The 10400-nt window shown below is 40.5% G+C and overlaps 1 long non-coding RNA gene across 1 annotated transcript in view; it reads right to left on the minus strand.

Annotated features, from left to right (window-relative positions):
• Positions 1 to 286: 286 nt before the first annotated feature.
• The window catches only part of LOC102492569 (uncharacterized), a 33650-nt gene continuing 23536 nt past the window's right edge, over positions 287 to 10400 (minus strand). The window contains exons 3-4 of the long non-coding RNA XR_337255.3: positions 1089 to 1178; positions 287 to 346 (exon numbers count right to left, since the gene is read on the minus strand). This is a non-coding gene — a long non-coding RNA (uncharacterized LOC102492569). The remainder of the gene's footprint in view (positions 347 to 1088; positions 1179 to 10400) is intronic.

Raw genomic sequence — 10400 nt, forward strand, 5'->3', positions numbered from 1 at the left:
AGAAATTTTAAAAAAAGTAAAAATATTTTTTTCACTCATGCCACAGGTATTATGGGGCACCCACTTTGTGCCTACAGCTGGAAGTTGGGGGCTGGGGTAGGGAACTATGCAAGGTTATTGCATCCAACAGTATCCCAGCTCCTTATGAGCCAGTAGCGGGAACAGAGGCACTGTACTAGCAGCTTTCAGTGGAGTCCACAAAGCCAGACATCAATGAGACCCAAAACACAGATCAGAGTGAGCCCTCCTCCATGACTCTTCTTGGGTGTACAGGTGCTGGTTTTACCTGCAGCAAGATTCGAGGGGAGCATCCAATTGGCCGGGCAAGCTGATTTCTCCAGATTTACTAGAAGACAAACATTAAGATCTGATTAGGAGATATGTTGGGGCCATAAGAGCATAAAAAAAAAAGAAGAAAAAGCAAGATTACTTTAGTGAAATCTGGAGACTAATTACTTTGTTGACATATAAAGAGAGAAATGCACCAGTAAGTTTTTCCAAAACCAGAACCCACTGTATGCCTTCAATAAATGCATGATAGAGGCATTTTTATTATGCTTTAACTGTATACATTTTAAGTCATGCTTTCTTTATAATTCACTGTGTAATTTTATAAGAATGAAGGCCTTTCATAAAATGAACTCAGGTTAAACCAGGTTCTTTAGAGTCGTTACAATCACTGTCATAAGGATGAATTAAGAAGGTTGTTCTGGTCTTCAATTTAATAACACTTTTGACTGCCTCATAAATTGTGTGATATATGGTAATTTGGAATCCAGTATTTGATTGGCTTGCTCTTCCAACCCTTCCTCATAAATTAATGTCATCATGAACACAGACAAGTTCTTTCCTACCTTCTCTGGGCCCTTTTAAAACAGCCATTAACCCTTGCTTGCTACCAAGGCATTATTAATTTCACACACACACAAAAAAATACTAAAGTAAAACAAGCAAGCAAAAAACTATAGCAATGAAAAGATACAAGAATATTTCTAATAATTCTTGTGACCAGTTGCAAATATTTCAAAAGACAGAAAATACCTGTTTTATTCTCAAATACCAAAAGGCCAAATGTTTGGTGTACCTACCTGTGCAGTAGGCTCTGTGGAGGTTCATAATCACATGGAGTCGAATCCAAGCTCTGCCAAGACTTCGTATCTAGTTGGAGAGACAAATACCTTGCAGGAAAGAATTCCATAGATATCCAGGTTTTAATAGATATGCTCTAATTGGTCTAGTAAGAAAGGCAGATCATTAAAGAATTCTAACACTGCTCGTGATTAGGGAGTCACAAAGTTATGATAGGACAGTAGAGAGCATCAAAGTCCGTCTTTGTGAGGTCAGGGGAAGCTTTTCAGAAGTTGTATGTAAACTAAGATATATTCGAAGAGTATCTAGATAAAAATGTGTGTGTCAAGGTGGGGACAGAAACATCTCCTTGGAGATAAAGAAAAAATATGTGGGAAAGGGCACTGTTAAGTTGGGGAAAAAAATTAAATTTAGGGTGGCCAAAACATAAAGAAGAAGGGAACTTATGAAAGATACAGCTAGAGAGGTGTAAAATAGTCACATAAGGAAAAAATCATATATATCATTTGTTTACACTTTATCCTAAGGTCAATTTCTTTTTTTGACGGGGGGTATATTTTTGCTATAGGGTGTGGGTGCTTGCTGGAGAGAAAGAGACTGAAAGAGAGGCAGAAAGTGAGAAGTCATCCCTCAGGAGAAATAGCCACACTGCTTTTTCTTCTCCATTCTCCTCTTGGGATTTGGGGCATGCATGTACATGTGCCCAGTGTGAATTTCAAGCTGCCAGGTATGGGACTCAAACCATGGTCGACGCTATGGGAATCCAGTGCCTTAACCAGTATGCCACCTGCTGACCTCTCCAAGGTCAATTTCTGAGCAGCAGAATTCTAAGCAGGAGAGGGACATGGTCGGGTTTGCTTTCTTTTAAACAAATGTTTTACGATTTGCTCTGACTGCAGTAGTGAGAAGGGTTTCCAGTGGGGAAACTTGGAAGTTGGGAGGTTAGTGTAAAGGAAACTGCTATAGTAATCTGGGTGGGAAACGATGTTCACTTGAACTTGAGAAATCACAAGGGAAATGGATTTGAAGTCAGTGCAATAGGCTTAAATGAAGTGAAGACTGATGTGCAGAAAGGGGTCAGTGCTGATTCCCATATTTCTGGCTTAAGCAAATGAGTGTAAAGGGGGCAGAGGTGGGAGAATTGGAGGAGACACGTATTTGTGAAGGAGATGAGGAGTGCGGTTCTGGCTGTACTGAATCACAGTTTCTCTGTGGAATGCCCAAGGGAGATGTTCAGTAGGCAGTGGGGTATGTGGATCCGAAGCACAAGAAAGACTGGGGCTCTAGGACAACTTGCTTTTCAGAAGCACATAGTCTAGAAGAAGAAGGTGCACTAAGGCAATGTATTATCAGGGACTTAGACAAGAAATGGGACTGTAATGTCCAAAGGAGGAAAAATTTACAACAAGCTATGGAAATATGAAATGGTTTTATGGTGAAGAGATTTTAGTTAAGGCCTTCAAAGGTGTGGTAAGGCTTATAGTGAATTGTAACAGAAAAAGTGGACTGTTTCGGGCTTAGGCAAAAGCACAGAATGAGACTAATTGACAACACTATGTAGAATTACTAGTATTTCTATTTGGCTATGCTTTAAAGTCTGTTTGTGCATAAATAGCAGGGAGTATACCCAGAAACAGAGCTGAGGCAAAATAGGAAGGATTGAACTAGAAAATGATGGTCTTCATGAATTTCATAGACCACATCTCATACTGCTGAGCCTTTAGCAAAGAAAATGGAATTAGGGACCAACAGATGGCATAATGGTTAAGTCGCTGGACTCCCACCCAGTAGACCATGGTTTGGGTCCCAGACCCAGCGGCGTAAAACTCATGCTGAGGACATGTACATGCATGCCCAAAATCCTAAGAGGAGAATGGAGGAGAAGGGATTGCAGCATAGCCATTCCCCTATTCTTGCTTTCTATCTGTCTGGTGAGTACACACACCCTGTAGCAAAAATCTCTTAAAAAAAAAAAGAAAGAAAGAAAAATAAAGAAAGACAAAAAGGAAAGATTTTGAACTCAAAGAGTCTGGATAATAATCCTAGTTTGGGCATTCAGAAGCTATGTGATGAAGTTAGTTCCGATTCCCTGAAGTATAAAGTAGGCAATATGATATCCAGCTCTCAAGGCTGCTGTGGAGTTTAGAGAGCATAGGTTTAAAATACCTGATGCAGAAGATACAATGAATGTATGGAGAACTGTTGTTGTTGGAGTGGCGGTGGTTGTAGCAGGTGTACTTCTGTTACCTACTTCTTGGAAAGTCTGGCCTCTCAAAACCAGGTCATAGTAATAACAGCAACCAATTTTTTAAAATTTTTTTATTCTTTATTGTTTTTCACTGACATAGTAGTTTATAAATGGAGTACAGTGTAATTTATCAATACATGCATACAACCTATAATAATCAAATCAGAACAATAAACAGAACTATTTTTGCTGGGCAAGGGCATGTCCAGCTAGAAAGAACAACGTTATGTCCCCAAATAAATACAGTGTGATTGCTTTGTGCTAGGCCGAAGTCTCAGAGCTAGATGGAGTTTCAATTGTTCATTGGCTCTTGCGCATGTATTTTCACATGCACTTGTAAACAACAGAAATGGCTCAAAGATTAGGGGTTAAGATCCCCACCATCCAAATAAGTTTCAAAGGCACAGCTTCTAGAATCTGAATTTGAGGATGGGGCCATAAGTAAATATAAATAATGCACCTGGATTTCTCCCAAGTGCATGAGGATGTTGAACATGTAAGATTTAGGGAGCAACTATGTGCCACACCTAAGAGGTTCTTCTGTCTACCTTGCCCATAAGGGATTAATAAATCAAGACTTATCAAGTATACCCTGGTGATAGTGAAGGTGTAGTAGGGATTTTAGGCATGGCATTTTATTTCTTGGAGGTTAGTGACGGACTCTTCTTCTCTAGATCTTGCTAACAAAGAAAGTTCCTATTCACATTTTAGCTTAAAAGCATATGAGGATTGGGTTAGAGTACGGTCGAATATTCCAACCAGAAGAACCATATCTTCAGAATACCCAAGGGAATGAAATCACAAGTATCACATGTTAATTGTCAGGATCTGTGAAGAGTCTGAAACATGCCCTACTTGAAAGCTAACAAGTTAACTTGCCACAGTTTAATGGATGCTTTCTTAAATCAGAAACAAAAGACGCTGCTACTCACAACAAACGCAGTAGCCAGAACATCAGCATCGTCTTGTCACTGAGCCCCAACTCCCTCAGGGCCAGTGCAAATGGACCTTGATGTATGCACACAAAGCAGGCTGCATTACAGGAAGGGAATACTAAGCCTGGAAACTCATCATTCTACAAAAGTGTGGTACGTAAAAAAAACTGCTTTCTATATCTTAGAGGAGACATTACCTCATCCTTCAAGGTTGCTGGCTGCAAATGAATCTTGAGAAATAGACCTAGAGAGAGTGGGCAGGGCCTTCTAACTCTGGCATACCCAGCAGGGTGCACAGGGGCACAAGAGACCCACGGAAGGATGTCTCCCAACACTGGGTCTATCCCGCTTGGGCTGGCTGATAGCTATGTGACTTATTATCCCAGTTCATTCCTTCACCTTTGAAACAAGGGATCTTGTTTTGAAAATCAGAGGAACCCTTAAGGCACATTAGTGTGATGCTTTTCAGAAGGTGCCTTTATTTAATCAGTCTCCTTAATGACTCTTCAGTGCCATCACTCCTCAGTGACTGTTACAAGATCACCGAGAACCAAACAGAGACTGAGACAGAAAGAGAGAGAAAAAATTTAGCTCCTTTTCAGAGCTGTCCCTGGCTTTATAATGCTGAAATCAAAATACACCAGCCCTGGGGAAGAAACTTCTGCTAATTCTCAAGGAGTTCACAGTCTGCCACATGATTCAGAGTAATACGGTAAATTGTGATAAGCACAGCGACACATGTGGCATTCGATTAAGTCTTTTGTTCTCCCTGGGGAAAGAAAGAAAGGCTTCTTTACATGATCTAGCAATATCAAATTATCTTCTATTTTTTAATATTGCACATCTTAAAGTCATATCTGGGGTTGTTTTGTGAAAAGTGAACTGATGAATAATTTAGAACGGTATCTTAGCACCTCTCCCTGCATATAAAAAATGTAATCTGACTTAATTGTATGTTGCCATGATAACATTAAGAAAGTCCCCAAGGGGTAACTGGAACATGCCCAGCTTAATGAAAAGTCAAAGGACATTACTTGAATTTATATGAACTCCGTTTTCATGCTTGCGCGGCATGTTTTTCAAGATGTGGCGCTGGTCTCCCTCTCCTGAGAGCGTGGAGAGCACAGCAGTGTCTGTGGTGGCTCGCCTTCACTTAAAAAGCTAATTAACTCCTTATCATGATTTTCTCATTTGGAAATCAAGAGGCTTATGGAAATCCTTTGGAACCACAAGTTGGGATTCACACAACTTCATTACTCATTGAAGTCAGAACTCTTTTGATAGTGACAGTTTGGGTTTGTTTGGTTGGTTGTTGTTGTCGTTGTTGTTTTTTACTAATTTCTCCTGGAGCATCCATAACATGAAGCCATTCCAGGCATTGAAACCGTGTGAGTGCCTGGAGGCAAAGACATTCAACAGAAGTGAGAATAACCAAGGCAGAACGTGTCTGTACTGACAGAAGACGAACTCCACTCAGGGCTGGCCAGAACATAGACAGATTAGGGCACCACTTACATTCACAAGCAGAGAACTGGACATCATGAAAGTCAGTCTGGGTCAACAACAGCCTAGATAAGAAGTGGAGACCATGGGGTCTGATGGTCCCCATCATCAGAGTTCCCCAAAAGGAAAGAGCTTTCAGAATGCCAAGAGAAAGAGAGGACAGAGATGTGAGATGGGAAGCCCACGCTGTGGACAAAAACAACTCTGGGGACCAGCAGATGGCATGATGGTTACGTCGCTGGACTCCCACATGGCCAATCACAGTCTGAGTCCTGGACCTCATGGCCTGAAACTCATGGTGGGCACACGTCCATTCATATCCAAAATTCTGAGAAGACAATAAAGGAGGAGGGATTGCAGCATGGCCATCCCAAGAGGGTGACTTTTTGCTGTCTCTCTGATGAGCACATGCACCCCATAGCAAAAAAAACTCTCTAAATAAATTTAAAAAATAAAATAACAAAAACAGTTCTGGAATTTGTGTTGCTGTACTTCCCAGACAGACACACTTTATGCACCCCTCTCTCCTTTCTCAATAGTTAAGCCTGTGTTTTGTGCAACTATTACTTAATGAATGTTAAACTTGAAGACTATTCAACCTACCTTTGATATCTCTCCTTATGGTCCCCTTTCCCCAAACATACATACCCCAGTCTTGCCTTCCTGGTCCCATCCACAGTCCTTTTCTCACTCTGCTCCCTCCTTCTCTGTTACCTCTCTTTTCTCTGCTCTTTCCTTTCTGCTCTGCCCAGCTATAATAGATATATTTGACCTTCAGGGCACAGCTCAATTGCTAGCTCTTCCAGAAAGCTTTCTTCAATTTCTGACTGCCTCTTCCTTCATCAGAAAACCTTATTCCTTCATTTGTTTCCTTGAGTTCTTCTTACTACTATATTATAAAATGGTTATTACACTTTTAACTGTGTTTCTAGGTATGTATGGACATTTCTCTTTAGATCGCCAGGTTAAATTATTCCTTGAAAACAGAATCTACGTAAGTTTTCTGTCTACACGCAACTGATCACAGTGCTTTGTAACAATGATTTCTGGTTTACATACATTCAATGTACATCTTTGTTGGATACAGTATGGTTTTTCAAAGCATCAGTGTGCACTAATCCAACCAAGGACATGCACATATTCACAAGCACTGAATATGACATTATGTTGTGCACGTTTAATAATGGTTCTACTAGTTTTTTTTTTCTTTTGGATGTGTTGAATTGATTGAATTGTTTGTATTTTTTTTTTCTCTGCTATGGTTCATAGTTTCATAACCTCTCCCTTTTATTTATGTTCTTATAATCTTATATGTTTAAAATATGTTCTCCCAAAGCACCTAACCCTAACCACCTCCCCCTATACCATGCAGTTTCTGCTATCTACCACTACATTCTCTTTCTATGCTTTCAAGTCCTTCAGTTTCTGCCATAATGTGCAGACATTCGGTATATGTTCAGTAGGACATACAGTATTTGTCTTTCATAAGTTGTCTGGATTATTTCACTGAGCATTATAACTTCCAGGTTTGTCCACCATTTGTCAAATGACAGAATTTTGTTGTTCTTAAGGGCTGAGTAGTCACAGGGCTTTAAATTTTGTACATGCCCCATAAACTTATGCTAATTATTAAGTTGAATTGAAGGTGAACTCTAACCATCTTAGAATAGGGGAATCATTTTTAATTTCACAGAAACTTCTAAGTATTTGAATCCACAGAGAAAGTTGCACTCTCACTAGGGTTCCTAAAAGAGCCGAGGACACCTCAGCTGCAGACCCACTGTACTGTCAGTCACACTGGGAAGAATTTGTTGCATGTGCAAGGGGCTGGGCGGTAAAAGTCAAACCTCTGGAAAGCTAACCTACATGGAAAGGTTCCAGGTTCACATTCTGAGACCTCCATGAGTACACTAGGTGTGTGTGTGTGTGTGCCCATGACCTGGGACTGGCTGAGCCTGGATGAATCCCAGCCACACGGCCTTGTTGGAGGTGCTATATCACTCTCTTTCATGGAAGAAATAAATAAATAACTTTAAAAGTAATTTATTACAAACAATAAAAGAGAAAAATCACATATAAAATAGAAGAAATTAGGTACCAGGCTTCATGGCCAGCTCTGTCACTGGGACAGACTAGCTCATCACCTGGGACTTCGCAGTGGGAACAGAGCAGTCCATTACAGTGATATGCAGTGACACATCTGGCCCAAAGTAAATGCTCTTTGCTTCCTAAATGTCACAATGTTTATTTTCACTTGAGCTGCCTCTTTGTGAGTAGGGGTACTTAAATCGCTCAACCTTTCCAGGTGGCAGTCACAGTAAGTCCCTGCTTAGAGTGTCTACAAGTGACAGAGGTGTCTTGGGTTGGATAGATTAAAAGACAAAATACTCAGACAGGTGGCATCATGTTATCCAATTGCTCAAAAATAAACCATAACTATCACCCCAAATCTATACTTCTCTAAGATATGGAGCTGTCTAGTTCACTCACTTTCTTTAGTCTGTTTCACAAGAATTGTACTCTTTTAAGAAAGATAACATGGCAAACTCAAGGGAAGATAAAGGTCCATGGCAAGATAAAGGTCCACAGGAACCTTGAATTTTGATTTGAGACTCTTTGGAATGAACAGTGATAGAATCAGGGCCAGGCAGGAATTCAGGTCAATTCAAGATGGATTCAATTTGATTTGAAGACTAGAAACTATTGACATGCTCACTAAAGACAGGAAAGTTTAGTTGGGTATGGAAGTAAAGGGAGATTTCAATATTTTAGGCTTGTCTAGTAATGGTAAAGATCTGGATATTATGGTACCTACGGATAGATTTTATGGACTGGCTACAGAGGAAACCATTCCAATAGTGGGATACCAGATAGTTGCTGAAACCAAAGAGAGGAAAAGCAATCACAAAAAGGTGATTCTGGTGACTAATAATTGAACAAGGTGACAGTCAGTTTTGGAGACAGTATAAGATAGAGATAAAGCTATAGAAATAAAGAGGTAAATAGGAAGCATGAATTAGGAAGTAGAGAAAGAAGTGAAGAGGTAACAGTCTGTTAGGGACACTGTCACACTATGCAAATGTAACTACTCTTGAGAGAAGATCATGCTTTTAAATGATGTCAGTCATTTTCCTTTGTGAAGAAACTGTTATGTTCATTTTTAAAAATATTTTCATCAGCATGTAATAATTGTACATAATTGTGAGGTACAATATGATTTCATAGCAGAACAATACAATACATAATGATTAATTGAGAATAATACAGATCAATTTTTGATAGAATTGCATAGGGAATCGAGAAATGAGGGTGAAGCATGGACTCTGAAGCCCAAGGTAGGAAGGGAGAGCTGAATTGGGAGGCAGGCTAGAGAGAAGCTAAGTCCAAACCCTTCACCAGAGTGTTAGGAAGGCAGACAGGCCTGAATAGACAGATTGTATTAGGTCATCGGGAAAGTCTGATGTATTTTTCTACATTTTTCTATGCAAAAAATATGTCATGACTTTTCCAACAACCCAATATTTGAAGATCACACCCTTAGATGCAATAGTGATAGATAGGGGGAAAATTATTTGTCTTAGACCTCCCTAAATTCTGAATTAGTTTGCTGAAGTCAGCAAGTCACAATTAGGAGCCAACTGCTGTCCACACATGCCCCAAGAAAGAATCAGAGCCTTAAGTGAAGGGCACAATATACAAATGTGAGATAATTTATGCTGAGAATGGTTCTCCACCAGAGTTAGGGCATGACCCACAGCTAGAACCTACTGTTGTCTACTGACCACAGTGACAAGCCAGTTCATTACTGGGTTAATGACCTTCAGGAAAGATTCAGTATGGTGGTACAGCCCGTGGATGCCACTATCTTTGGAATAACTGAGAAGCATTTGGATCATGACAAACCTTTGGGGAAACTGATGGCTTCTAATGGGTCCATCTCCCATGGACAATTCCAGTCCACAGGAAGCTTCACAGCCTACTGTCCACTGCTGCCATCTGGCCCCTGGCTGTTAAATAGGCTTCCCACTCTCAGATAAAGACAAACTCTATGCAGAACCTCATTCTTGTGTTCTACTATCTTGCTAAGAGCTAATACTTCTCAGTACTTCCCAACCTAAGTCCATTTCCAACTTGCTTTGCTCAAATACTGTTGACCCTCATCCCAATTGTAATCTTTCAATATAAGGGAATGGTTGGAGAAAATATACCTCTCCACTCCTCTCCTCTGGTGTCATTGGTGGAATCAGCAGTAAAGTAAAGTGGGGAAAAGCCTGGCTCTGTAGAAAGTCCGGATTGAGGACCTGGGTTTTAATATGCCCTCGTTGATGAAATGAATTATTTTGATCTGGGGCCAGCAGGTGGTATAGTGTTTAAGGCACTGGACTCCCACATGGCCAACCATGGTTCCAGTCCTGGACCCAGTGGCTTGAAACTCATGCTGGGCACATGTGCATGCATGCCCAAAATCCTGAGAGGAGAATGGAGAAAAGGGGAATGCAGTATGGCCATGTCCCCTGAGGAGTGATTTCTTACTTTCTCTCTCTCTGTCTCTCTGGTGAGCACATGTGCCCTATAACAAAAATCTATCTCTATCTCTTGAATATGTGTGTGTGTGTGTGTGTGTG

Source organism: Tupaia chinensis, unplaced genomic scaffold, assembly GCF_000334495.1.
Source record: "Tupaia chinensis unplaced genomic scaffold, TupChi_1.0 Scaffold144952_1, whole genome shotgun sequence".
Lineage (NCBI taxonomy): Eukaryota > Metazoa > Chordata > Mammalia > Scandentia > Tupaiidae > Tupaia > Tupaia belangeri.